The sequence below is a fragment of the Nycticebus coucang genome, chromosome 10 (assembly GCF_027406575.1).
Source record: "Nycticebus coucang isolate mNycCou1 chromosome 10, mNycCou1.pri, whole genome shotgun sequence".
Taxonomy (NCBI): Eukaryota; Metazoa; Chordata; class Mammalia; order Primates; family Lorisidae; genus Nycticebus; species Nycticebus coucang.
Genome location: NC_069789.1, coordinates 97,785,992 through 97,799,565, shown reverse-complemented (window position 1 = coordinate 97,799,565; position 13,574 = coordinate 97,785,992). Strand labels below are relative to the sequence as shown.

The following is a 13,574-nucleotide window of genomic DNA, read 5'->3' as shown; positions in this document are numbered from 1 at the left end:
AGAAGAATTTGCATGAGTAGTTTTTATATTTAAGGGTAAAACCAAAGAGGCTGATATGCAGAGAAAACTTTGTTAACTTTGTCTTATCATTAATGACATTAACTTTGATCACTTAATTAAAATGAGCTCTGCAAGCTTTCTCCATAGTAAATTTAGTTATTTTTTCCTCTTTGTAATTAATGTGATCTGTAATAAGAGATGTTCTAAAATGAAAGTTTAATGATGTCCCTCATTAAACTTTTACCAAATAGCCACACTGTGCATTGACAATTCGTGAGCAGACTATCCCTTTGCTTTAAAATTCCTAGGTAAGATTCTTTGGACATGTCTGTGCAAACAACTGTGTTATTTTGAAGTAAACATTTACATTAGCCAATCTATTTATTCATTTTCAACCCTCAAATCTTGGTTTCTGGCTTTCTGGATCTCAGCAGCAGATCAGGGCTAGGACTTGGGCTAGGACCTCAAACACATGTTGAATAGAAGGAATAAGAGCAAATATTCTTGCTTTATTTTAGAGGGTAGGGAGAAAACATTCTGTCTGTTACCTGGAGGACTTTCACAGATGTCCTTTGTCAGAGAAAGTTCCTTTCTTTTTGTATTTTTTGAATATTTCTTAATCATTAGTGAATATTGAATTTTAAAGTTTTTATGTACTTATTTACATAGATGATGATATTTTCTTTTATTCTATTAACATGTAACATAGTGAATTATTGGTTGGTTATTCTTAGACCATCACTGCATTCTTGGAGTAAAATTCACTTGATACTAATATATTTTTCATTTTATATATTGCTTGACTTAAATTTCCCATGTTTTCTTAGAAATGTTTATACTTACATTTATGATGGGTGTTATCTAACTGTTTTTTCATTGTAATAAATAATTTGCTCATTTGCATCACAACTTTGCTGGTCTCATAGAATTAGATGCAAAGTCTTCCTTCCTCCTTTATTCCAGGAAGTGTTTGTGTGGAGTGGTTTTATTTCTTCCATAAATATTATAGAATATATTTGTGAAGCCATCAGACTAAGGAGTTTTCTTTGGGGAAAGACTTTTGATAACAAAGTCAATTTCTGCTTCAGTTTTCTACTGATGTATGATAAAGCACGCTGAGATTTAGTGCCTTAGAAAATTACAATTTATTATTTTTTCTCACTTCTGTGAATTGGCTGGTTTTGTCTGGGCTGCGTTCACCTGGAGGACTGGCCGAGCAGTAAGCTCGAAGACGGCCCCACTCCCAAGTCTGTCTGGTGGTTCTGGCTATTGACTCAGGCTTCATCTCCATGTTTTCCTGGGAAGTCTGAGGAAACAGTTCCAATAGATTGAAGAAGGAAGATGTAGGTGTTATAACTCCAGGCTTCAGAAATTATACACCATTGCTTCTGCCACATTGTTTTGATCAAAGCAAGTCACAGGGACATTCCCAGATTCAGAGGAAAAAAAGACCCTGCCTTGAAATATAAAGAGGGACATGGAATAGGACATGAAGAATATAAAGAATTATTGGTAGCTTTGCAAACAATCTATCACAGTCAATTCAGATGTGAATAATTCATATCTCTGCTCCATGGGAAAAAAAAAAATATATATATATATATCTCCTTTCAGAGCCCCAAATTCTCATTCAACCAGAGAATCCACCTTAAAGTTCATGATCTCATCATATAAATATTGTCCAGATATTGATGGGGCAAGTTAGATGTAGTTTCTCAAGCATATCTTTCCTGATACTGTTTCTCTTAATCCAGAGGCTCTGAACTAAAGTGACATTATTTCCTCCCATATATATGATATAATGTTGAACAAGTGGTAGTATATTGGCCCTGGACACTTTGTTTCAAAAGGAGAAGGACAAGAACTTACAGAAATACTGCTCTGTAATAATTTTCACCCCCAGTTATATATACGTTGCTAATTCCCACCTTCTGTAGAAGTAGGGAATGCTTCTTGGTAAGGAAACAGTTCCGATCCTTGAAAGTAGTTCTCTAACCCATGGTTCTTCTCGTCTCCTGATTTTTCCCCTTCTGGGCCTTGCTTCTGCCTTCTGAGACATCTTTCTTTTTTCAAAAGAAGTGGCTGTGTTTGCTGCAGAGCAGCTTTCTCTCAAACTTTCAGCCTGTAGAAAATTAAGGGCCAAGAAGTCTCTTTCATTTTGCAGCATCTTTGACCATTTTAGTCTTACAACTCTTTTAAAATGTTTTGGGCTTTCTGTTAAATATCAGTTTATTATTCAAGACAAAATCCATTCCAATGATCCTTTCTTGGACAAGATGTTGAGACAATACTTTAAAAATTCTCAGAAATTCTTTCACCTAGCTAAGAGATTCTAGCACCCATAACCCTGAATCTTTTGAAGTGTTTTAATGAAAGGCTTAACGTTATGCCAGTTAGAGAAACTAGAGATATGAAAAAATTTTACCTTCCAATCTAGCACATCTTGAGCCCTCCATAGTTCTTTCAAATTCTTTTTAGGAACAGATAGTCACTGCTTTAAATTGCCTCTTTCTTCTCATACCTTACCCTACATACTAAAAACTAACCCAAACCAACAACAACACAACTCCAAAACACCTAATTGGTACTTTCAACCTCTGATTGGATAACTTCTTATCCTTACCTTCTTACAGTCAATGTTCCATTCAAAAGATGGAATGATCCATATTACAAAAGTTTATGGCAGTGGCCACTACTACCTCAATGGCATTCCTTCTCTCCCTCCCTCGCTCCCTCTCTCCCTCCCTTTCTTCCTTCCCTCCATCTCTTTCTCTTTCTTTTCTCTCTCTCTTTCTTTCTGAGTCTTTTTTTTTTTTTCCATTTGTTTCCTTTGACAGGATACAAGACAAACTCATGCCTGAGTTTTAAAAGGATATTTCCTTTGCCCCACTTGAATGACCAATAAAGACATGAGTCCAGCTGGCCTTTTTTTTTTTTTTTAATTGAGACAGAGTCTCACTTTGTCACCCTCCGTAGAGTGCCATGATGTCATATCTCACAGCAACCTCAAAGTCTTGGGCTCAAGCGATTCTCTTGCCTCAGTCTCCTGAGTAGCTGAGACTACAGGCACTCACCATAAGGCCTGGCAATTTTTTTTTTTTGTTGTTGTTGTTTGTTTAGCAGGCCCGGGCCAGGTTCAAACCCACCAGCCCCAGAGCATGTGGCCAACACCCTAAGCACTGGGCTATAGGTGCCCTCCCCAACTAGAGTGCAAAGGTGTTATTGCAACCTCAAACACCTAGACTCAAGAGATTCGCCTGTTCTGAGTAAGTTAGAAAAAGTTGTCTCTTCCTTAAAATTGACAAATGTACATATCTATTATGACTACAAATGTGAATGGCAGCCCCTAAAATTATGCAGTGAAAAAACTGCATAACTAAACTATTGGCTTTGCCTTGTTTTACACTCAAATCCTTTTGATGATGTCTGTTCATAGCTAGAAAACAAGAAAATTAAAAATCTCTTACCTTATTGCATGCAGAATATACAAATAACTCCTATGAACCAATAATGTAATTGGCAAAACCTTTGTGTAGCATGTCTATAAAAACGGTCAAAAAACAAATGAAAAGGTGTTCAAGATTATTAAATGTAAGAAAAAAGCACATTAAAACCACAATGAGATGGTTCCGGGCACCCACGAAAATGTGAAGATGGAAAAAGATTGACAACACCAAATGTTGGAGAGCAAGTGGAAGAACCAAAATGCTCATTCATTGCTGAAGGAAATGAAAACTATTACAACTACTTTAAACATTGTTAGCAGTTTTATTTCATTTAAAGCCAAAAGTACACTTGCCTTAGGCCACAGCGATTATACCGTCTAAGCATTTACTCAAGAGAAGTTAGACAATATATATCAACATGATGAGTTATTATTCATAATAGTGAGAAATCAGAAGCAATTCAAGTGAATACAAATAGGAAAATAATTGTGATATGTTCATACATTAGAACACCAATTAATCAGCCCTGGAAAAAAGGACTAATAGTACATGCAAAAATGTGGATAAATCTCAAAAACATATTGAGAAAGCAGAGCATTACCAAAAGAATATATACTTTATGATTTCTTTCATATGAAGTTCTAACATAGATGAAACTAACCCATGATGGAAAGAAACTAGACTGTATACAGGGTAGAGACGGGCTGGAAGTAAGAGATGAGGAAACTTTTAGGAGTAAATCTAAATATTCTATAGCTTCATTGAGGTGATGGTTATATGAGTAAGTATATTACTCAAGAGTTTATCCAAGCTGGGCATGGTGGTATGTGCCTGCAGTCCCAGCTACTGGGGAGGCTGAAGCAGGAGGATTGTTGGAGCCCAGGAGTGCAAGGTTGCAGTGCACCATGATCAGGCTTGTGAATTCCCACTGCACTCCAGTCTGGGCCACAAAGTGAGGCCTTGCCTCTTAAAAAAATTACCTAACTTTAAGATCTATGCATTTCACCATATTATCAATTTTACCTCAATTATGAAAGAATCTGTGCCAGAGTCCAACATGATCTCCTCTTGGTCACTCCTCTGTGGATTTACTTAGAAATATGTATGCATACACACACACACATTTTTTTGAGAAAGAGTCTCACTCTGTTGCCCAGGCTAGAGTGCTATGACATCAGCCTAGCTCACAGCAACCTTAAATTCCTGGGTTCAAGTGATCCTCCTGCTTCAGCCTCCTGAGTGGCTTGGAGTACAGGTGTCCCCCACAGTCCCTGGCTAATTTTTCTATTTTTCTTAGAGATGGGGGTCTCCCTCTTGTTCAGGCTGGTCTCCAACTCCTGAGCTCAAGTGATCCTCCTGCCCCGGTCTCCCAGAGTGCTAGGATTATAGGCATGAGCCACCGTGCTTGGCCTACTTGGAAATATGTTACGTGAACATTGCCAGAAGATTTTCTTCCATCTGAAATCTTCCGCTCTGAAATCTTTTCCTGTATGTTTGTATTTTGCCTTTCTCTAAAAGTACTTCCTTTATCTACAGCAGCTGGGGGTAAAGCATTTTCTTGTGATAAAGTTGTTCTTTTATCCCACATTTCAGATTCTAGCTGTTCTGCTTTACCATGTCCTTCTAGATAAGTGTGGGCCACTTATCTAGCAGCCCAAGGTTATGTGTTCTTACATTTTCTGGATTCCAAACCAGCTCTGTAGCTTATGTTGGATCATTAAGTTGCTGATCCAATTCATTTGTTAAATTAAAATGACAGAACTGACCAGGCTGACTAGACTTTGGTATGGCCACTCCATTCTCAGATGTCTAGTTTAAGAGGCAAAACACTGATTCTGACATTTATGCATGAATATGAGATCAAAATGTTAAAAATAGAAAAAGACTCAGTATTTCCACCCAAGATAGAGGATTGGTTTGGCCCATGGTTATAATTGATGGAGAACTCTCATTGACTTCCTGGGGCTACAGTTATATCCCCAGGAAGGGAAATGAATGGCCTTCAAAGTATAGCACTTGTATAAAGTATTCTATGTTCAAGAGTAAGCTAGGGGAATTGTCCATAGAGTATTAATCTCAAGCACCTCAGGCTACTTCTTCACATTTCATAGCTAGCTCTGGCATAAAGAAAGAGGGACGTGCAAGTGAAACTCTTCACTATGTAGAAAGCCCTTTCTTGAAAGATAATAACTTGTCCTTAAAATGTTTAATTTATGTCTTCTAGGGGAGTTCTATAAAAGTTTTGACCCAAACATTTAAGTGAGTGGCTCCATGATAATAGACAGCTAGTGGGTCAAATGTGGCATATTGTTTAAATAGATCAGAAAAATATTTACATTTGGGTCATTTCATGGCATAGTACGTTCTGTGCACTGTTGGAATGAAGTAGTTACGGAAATGGAAATAAACATCGGTGACTATCTGATTCTGTTTAACCAACATTTTTCTGAGCATGTGTTAAGCATTATGCAAGAAATTGTAAATTGTAAATACAGAATAACCCAGATGTTCTTGTGCTGGAAGAGAATGCTGGTGGAAGGGAGCGTCGAGATAAGACACACACATAAGGATGAGACTCTGTGGAGGCCAACTTTGAAACGCGCCATAATCTAATGTAATGTACAACTAGAAAATGATAAAGCAGCGTCTGTCTTAATGTTTTCATCGGAGTCTTAAAATACGTTTAAGACTTAGGATAAGCTGGATTTTCAGGTGGGAGAGAGTGTGAAAAGATGTGCACAGGAAGGGAATTGCATGTGCATAGGTGAGATTGGTCGTCACCTACCACGAGAAGAACTTAGGAGGGAAGATGTAAGGAGATGTGGGAGAATGCCAATGGAGGGCTGAGGAGTTTGGACTTCACTGTGTTTACCAGAGGGAATATCTAAAGTCTTCAGATCTGTGTAAAATGAAGTTATGTCTGTGAAGATGTGTTGGTTGGAGGAGGAGAGAATGAAGTCAGCTTCTATAGGTAGCAGCAGCTCACTGTCAAGGCCAATGGTCCTACTGTGTGTTTGTGGACACCCTATACTCAAAACAGCAGAGATACATTCATATAGGTATCTTTATACATAAAGAGGGGCATTTTTACACATACATACACACACACACACACACACACACACACACACACATTGGTTTGGCAGAAACTCAGTGAATCTGAGAGGTAGAATGTTGTTATCGGTTACGAGCCTGGCCTTTAGAATCAACTAAAAGCCTGGATCCTTTACTTGCTGTGTAACTTTGCTTAAGACACTTAAATTCTCTAAACATAAAATGGAGTTAAGAATATTTACTTTTCAGTTTTGTTAAACATTAACTGTAATATTAATAATTTATGTGAAGGAGTTAACATAGATCTGCACACTATAGCTGGGAGCTAATATTAGGATAACACTGTTCCATTTTCACTATTGTTGCCAATTTGAGACCTACCTCAAGTTAATGAGTAATTTGGTAATAGCAATTGCCAGAAGCAGCTAGAGGGCTACTGAGTCAGGAAGAGAAAGCCAACATTCTCCATAGCCGTGGTTTTGGAGTCTTAACAAATGAAGGTCCAGACACAGAACACAGAATCCTCTAAAGTCTGTTCCAAGTTACTTTCCCAGAAATTACCTCAATGAGTAAACACTTCTTATCTCTCTTACAGAGTATTATGTGCTTACTAATTCATTACACTACTCTCGCTCAGGAATGATCTCTAAGGCACTTAACATAGCAAAGTTTATCAAACATATTGTTCCCCAGTGCTTGAAGTTTATCCTACAGCAGTTTCTAAGACTTGTGGAGAAAACAAGCTACAAGGATTACAAGTGTTTTTTTTTTTTTTTTAATTTTTTTGCCAGATGTTAAAAAACATTAGCAACAACAGTGACATTCGCAATAAATGAAAAATAGAATAAATTAAAGTACTCAGAAAAGACGATGAGGGTAATTTGTCCTCAACTCTGGTTGTTGACTCACTATGTGATTGATGCCAACCAGGGTAAACAACCACACGTATTCACTGAAGACTGTAACACTCCAGGAGAAAAAGATTGAAGACTTGCTCTGTAATGAATCATAGAACGCAGCACAACACAGAGGCATTCAGGAGGATTAATTAGCCTGAAAGCCTTCATTATAACAGCTCATCTATAACAAATCCAATGACATGGACGTTGAAGACAGCATTGTCCCGGGTTCCATTGCCGCGAGAGGTTTGGTTCCTTCAGAGACATCTGGAGCTCTGCCTCCCACTTTCCATCCCCGAAAAGGGCTCTTGTCTCTTGGATTCACTTCCTTCTCCCTGACTCTTACATTATCTGGGTCAATGGGGATGAAGAGATGTGGGGGAGAGATGATTTCAGAAGTAAAACCTTGGGTTACATTTTTAAATACAGTCTGCTGAGTAGATTTCCTCAAAACAACAATGAAAAGGATGTTTATCCACTGAGAAAACATGAAATGCATGAGAAATTTTGTAGTTTTAAATTTCTTCTGATTTTTTCCTTGGGAAATAGTTTGTGGTTTTACTTTTCTCACCCACCTCCACTTTTCTCGTGTCCTCTCCTGTCCTGTCCTGCACCCCCTGGGCACTGCACAGTGAGCTCTAGTCACCCATCTGCCTGGTGACATCTGAGCTTAAGCTATATGTTTGTGCAAGCCCCTGGCCCATAATTCTCTCTTCCCTGGGATAACTTATAGAAATAAGTTTTTGAAGTTTCACAAAACTCCCATCTCCTCCAGATACATTTTTTCTTTTAAATACTGCTGTAAGATTTTGCTTCTAACACTTTAGCATTGACATCATTTTGCTTTCATAAATATCTCATTCCTCAAGCATAATATTAATATAAGATCTTAGAAATCAAGAACCAAGAATTTTGTACAGTTGCATCTTCTGAGATGCTTGGCATAGTGTTTATTGTATCCTAGCTGACAATGTAAAAGCAGATCCTAGCTTACCATTTGTTTAAATGCAAGTGTATCATTTTACCTCTTGTAATTTTCTGGTTATGCATCTATAAAAATGAGCACACTAAAACCAGTCTAAAGGCTTGTGATGACTAACCTATGACAACATATGTAAAAGTTAAAGTGGCACGCCATCCATTTTTTCTCAATAAATGGTAGCTGAAATCTAATTCTGTGTTCTGTAGACTTGAGGTATAATAATTATGTTCTCCAGTTAAATCATTCAGATGATGTCCTCTAGTTGGCCTTCAATTAAAAACAAAACAGCCAGGGAGGTGCCTGTGGCTCAAAGGAGTAGGGTGCTGGCCCCATATCCCGCAGGTGGTGGGTTCAAACCTGGCCCTGGCAAAAAGCTTCAAAAAACAAACAAACAAACAGAAAAACAGCCATTTGTGTGAAAGAGTTCCTACCCACTTAATAACAACTCTGAGCACAGGAAGAGCAGCTCTTTTTATAGTGATATATTGTGATCATCCCCACTTATTTCTGTGAGCATCTACTCTACCTTAAGTCTAGTATTACCTGCTCCATCCTCTGAATTTATTTCAGTGATAGACTTGGAAAATCTATACAACATACATTAAAGAGTCATCTGCATAATTAAAAAGTGTTTGATAGGAAAGTGTAAGTTTTCTTCTAGTCAAATGATCTATTGAACTTCCAGGGTTCTTCCCAGCCTGGTGATGTAGCACCAGTCCTAGGCCACATAATCCTAACCATAATATCCAAGACAGGGGAGCAACCTCAGACTCCTGAGTTCAAGCGAACTTCCTGCCTCAGCCTCCCAAGTAGCTGAGACTACAGGCGCCCTCCGCGATGCCCAGCTAATTTTTTCTATTTCCAGTAGAGACAGAGTCTCACTCTTTCTCAGGCTGGTGGAAACATTTTTCAGAACACCCATATATGGCTCTTTAGTTGTGGAAATTGCATTACAACTGAATTAGATAGAAGCCGGTTTATATACATAGGTGATATAGATTGATTGATAGATAGATTTTATATATAACCTTTTATGTATGTATTTTATATGTATATAACATATACGTATAACTTTTTGATAGAGTTTTTCTGGCTTTTCTAGAAAAATGCCCACTCTGTCCTGAGTGATGCTGTTGTGTCTTTTACAGTGCCCTTTTGCAAGACCCCCCAAGATTTTACTGCTCCTAGGGAGTGGGCAGAGACTAATACTTATTCAAATTTTTAATCCTACTCTTGAAGCCTAGCATCGTGTTGGCCCATGGTAGATAATTTATGAATGAACGTTCATTCTTTCAATAAAGTAACGTACTTTCTTAACTTGTCCTTCCCCACCACTCACTTGCTCTGTAACTTTCAGCATCTCATCAGTCTCAGTGGACCTCGTTCCTCCATGGAAAAAAGACATTAGATGCAATGGGTTGGCCCAGGGGCACTCACAGGTATGCAGGTAGGGCAGTCCCAGGGTTCAGCTTTCCAGAGTTCACTTTCTTCTCACCTTTATTACCTTTCTCAGTATAGAGAGTGACAATGTGAGTAAGAGTGGAGATAAAACCACCTTCTTATTAGATCTGGGTAAGGCCAAAAGGCCCTTGGAACATTCAGAGTCAGATTTGCCTTGGTTTTAATAGGGTTAGAGTGCACAGCTGGATCCTATCCTCTCTCTCTCTCTCTCTCTCTCTCTTTTAATGCACTGATTACCAGGCCCAGGGATCAAAGGCTCCTGCTGTTTCTCTTTACTCTTTACCTTAATGATGTCTGACACTCCATCAGGGTGTCCCCAAGGCCTCAAAGGAGTTTTGATTATCACCAGGTTCTATGTATGTCCCATATGAGCCTAAGTGGAGAGAGCAAAGAGCAGTAACCTTGTTTAAAATAAACTACCCTAATCCTTATTTTATAGATAAGGAATCTAAGGCTCAGAGCCATGAACCAGTTTCTTTGTGCTGGGCACTGGTCAAACAGGGAAGTCCTCAAAATATCAGGAGTAAGTATTTCTCTAGGGAAACAAAGGTCTGTAAACATAAGCCCTTTATTTTCACCCCCATTGGTGATTCTACTAGATTCTCCGTGTTAATACTTTTTGTTCTCCTTAGGATCCTAACAGGTATAGAAAAACAGAAGGCAGCGAAAGTTAGCTTTATTGATGGCTGTTTAGTAAAACAGAAAATACAGAGCTTCTTTGGTAAAACTGGATTTGAGATTCAGACTGAAACCAATCTGTGACCATCTTCACACCTCACTCTAAATGTCCTATTGGTGGAACAGTTGAGTCCAATACCCATCCAAAGGTCGAGAAAGAAGCTGAGTCATGGTCCACCTCTGCCAACCGGGAACAACTGCCCTGGTTCCCCTGCTTCATGATAAGAGGAAGAGGTGAGAAAGCCCAGTCTCTTTACAAAACTCAGGGCCCAAAATACAAAGAAGGAAGGAGAGAAATGTGCTTGTGTTGCCATTCAATTTAATAAACATTCTGGGTTTTTTTTTTTTTTTTTTTTGAGACAGAGCCTCAAGCTATCGCCCTGGGTAGAGTGCCGTGGCATGGCAGCTCACAGCAACCTCCAACTCCTGGGCTCAAGCGATTCTCCTGCCTTCGCCTCCCAGTAGCTGGGACTACAGGTGCCTGCCACAACGCCCAGCTATTTTTTGGTTGCAGCTGTCATTGTTTGGCGGGCCTGGGCTGGATTCAAACCGACCAGTTCAGGTGTATGTGGCCTGTGCCCCAGCCGCTTGAGCCACAGGCCCCGAGCCAATTTAATAAACATTCTTAAGTGAAGTTACCCCATAGCTCATAAGCCCTCAAATTGCAAGTCATCCATCCCTGCTCCCTCGGATGAAAGAAATATGACAGAGAGACAGAAGTATCCACTTCAATACTCTCTGCTTGATGGGGAGTAAAGGTGTCTCTTCCATGGAAATGTAAGAGAGAAAAAGAATGAGTTCTTACTTTATGGAGGCTTTTCATTTTGGTCATCATTTCTCTCCAGCTCTACAGTAATAGCCCTCTTAATCCTGTTTGCCAACATTCTTTTAATTTATGTTTTTCTCCAGTATTGAAGAAAGTCTTCCTTGTAGAAGGTTAAACCATGACTCTAACTTTCTGCCAAACCGTCAATATTTCTTTAAGAAAATCACCCACTCTTTCCATGCCTCAGTTTCCTTTTCTATGAAAAGAAGAAAATGGTAATCACCAGGCAAGTTTTTGTGATAGATGACTTAAGACCATGGGGCACTAGAGAGTGCTAGATAGTATTCTCCTCTTCGTAATTCTTTTCCTCTTTCTTCTCTCAGCTACCCCTGCCTCAGTGCACAACATTCCTATTGGTAGGTACAATAAATAATGCCACCGTTCTTAGAATAATATAGGCTTGAGGATGGAAGTACTTAGCTCTTTCACCTAATGAATCTCAGCAGGCTCAGCACACCAGGCCTGACTCGGTGGATTCTTCGGTTTAGTCCTAAGCCTTTCTGCAGACATGTCTTAGATTGTGGTGTTGAAAAGTGACATGCTGATTACCTCGAACTGAAGCAGGAGAGAGAATGGCTAGAGACACAAGTTGCAGAATTAGTCTTATGGACACAATCACTGAAAATATCACAAATGAGTGCAAAGAGTAAAGAAAGCCAAAGTCCAACATGCAAGAAATATACCCTGTTTCCCCAAAAATAAGACAGTGTCTTCTTTTAAGGTGTGCTCCCAAAGATGCGCTAGGTCTTATTTTTAGGGGACGTCTTATCTTTCCTGTAAGTAGGTCTTATTTTTGGAGGATGTCTTATTTTCGGGGAAACTGGGTAGTATCTACATTTAGGGCAGTGGCCTTAGACCATAAATATGTCTTGAACCTTTTCATCAACATTGTCTTAAGTGTAGTCACGACAAACTTATGAAATGGTGCAGATAACGTGGTGATATGGCATTATAATGGAGGTAGGATTATAGCTTCATTATTAAATAACTTGTCTGTAAATAGAACCCAGGTTCCTTAACCCTCTGCTAAAGAAAAGTTGCTAAAATTGTGTGTGGTGAGAATGGAGAAAGCCCTACTGTGGCTGATGCAAATCTTAATGTGAACTTTCAAGATATGGCCTTTAGAGAGGAAATTCATTTTCCTGCTTACCTCACTATGTTTTTAAGCTCTTGGCAGAAAGGCCCTGAAAATAAAAGAAAATATTATTGGTGTTAGAAAAGTGCCAGTTTCAGCTAAGCTCTGTTGAGTTAATAGTTCAACATAAGAGGATCGGCAGAGAGGGTAAGAATAAATAACTCGAAAGGTTCCCTAAGCATTTGAATTTATGATGTAGAAAATTCTGTCCATAAAAGGGAAAAAAATTTAGACATGTAAAAATTATAGACAAGTTCTTCCCAGGCTTTAGTTATTAGCAAAAGAGTTTTCATAAAATGTAACATTTGAGTGTTTGGGGGTTCTTAACTAGACCTAAATGTTTCAAATATTCTAGAACTAAGTGGAAGGCACAGTGCAAAGAACTAGAAAGAGACTATCCTGTCCTTGACCTTACAAAGTTTAGAATCTAGAGGAGGATAACATTGAACATTGAAAGTTCTCTAGTAATACATTTCAGATTTTTTTTCTTTTGTCTTTGAGTTACATTTAGGTAAGACAACACAAATATAGACAAGATGAACCCAATCCTCTGTAAATGCCTGTGAAATGCCTTAGCTAGTCTATTCCTTGAATTAACAAACTCTCTCTCTGCAAAGAAGACTGGCTTCTCAGGGGAGATGGAGCACATAAAGTAGCCCAGAGTAAGCAATAGATTTGCTCCGTCTTCATGGAGTTTACAAACACATCCAAGAAGCTGTATTTGAACTTGTTTTTGTTTTTAAAGTAGTAAAATCACCATGAAGAAAGTATTAAACAAAAGAGAAAAATCATCCCAAATCTCACTACTCATATACCTTCTGGCTGTAATTTTTTAGATTCTTTTGCTGATCCTTTCTTTTCTCATCAATTCTGAATGTATTTGTAGCTTGGTCTTTGGACTTCTCATCTTTTCTATCTTCACTTGTTCCAAAGTGACTTCATGTGATCTCATGATCCTAAATGCCTTCTGCATGCTGATGGCCCTCAGGTTTATGATTCCAGTCTGAATACCCTGTGACCCCTTCAGAGTTATACCCATCCCCAGCCTTAGCCTGTGTTAATCATCATTTCCAGCTCTATAATTTTGTCACTT

The 13,574-nt window shown here is 38.7% G+C and overlaps 1 pseudogene; it reads right to left on the bottom strand.

The window, feature by feature from the left end:
- Nucleotides 1-2,819: 2,819 nt before the first annotated feature.
- Nucleotides 2,820-2,924, bottom strand: LOC128597998 (uncharacterized; annotated as a pseudogene).
- Nucleotides 2,925-13,574: the final 10,650 nt, after the last annotated feature.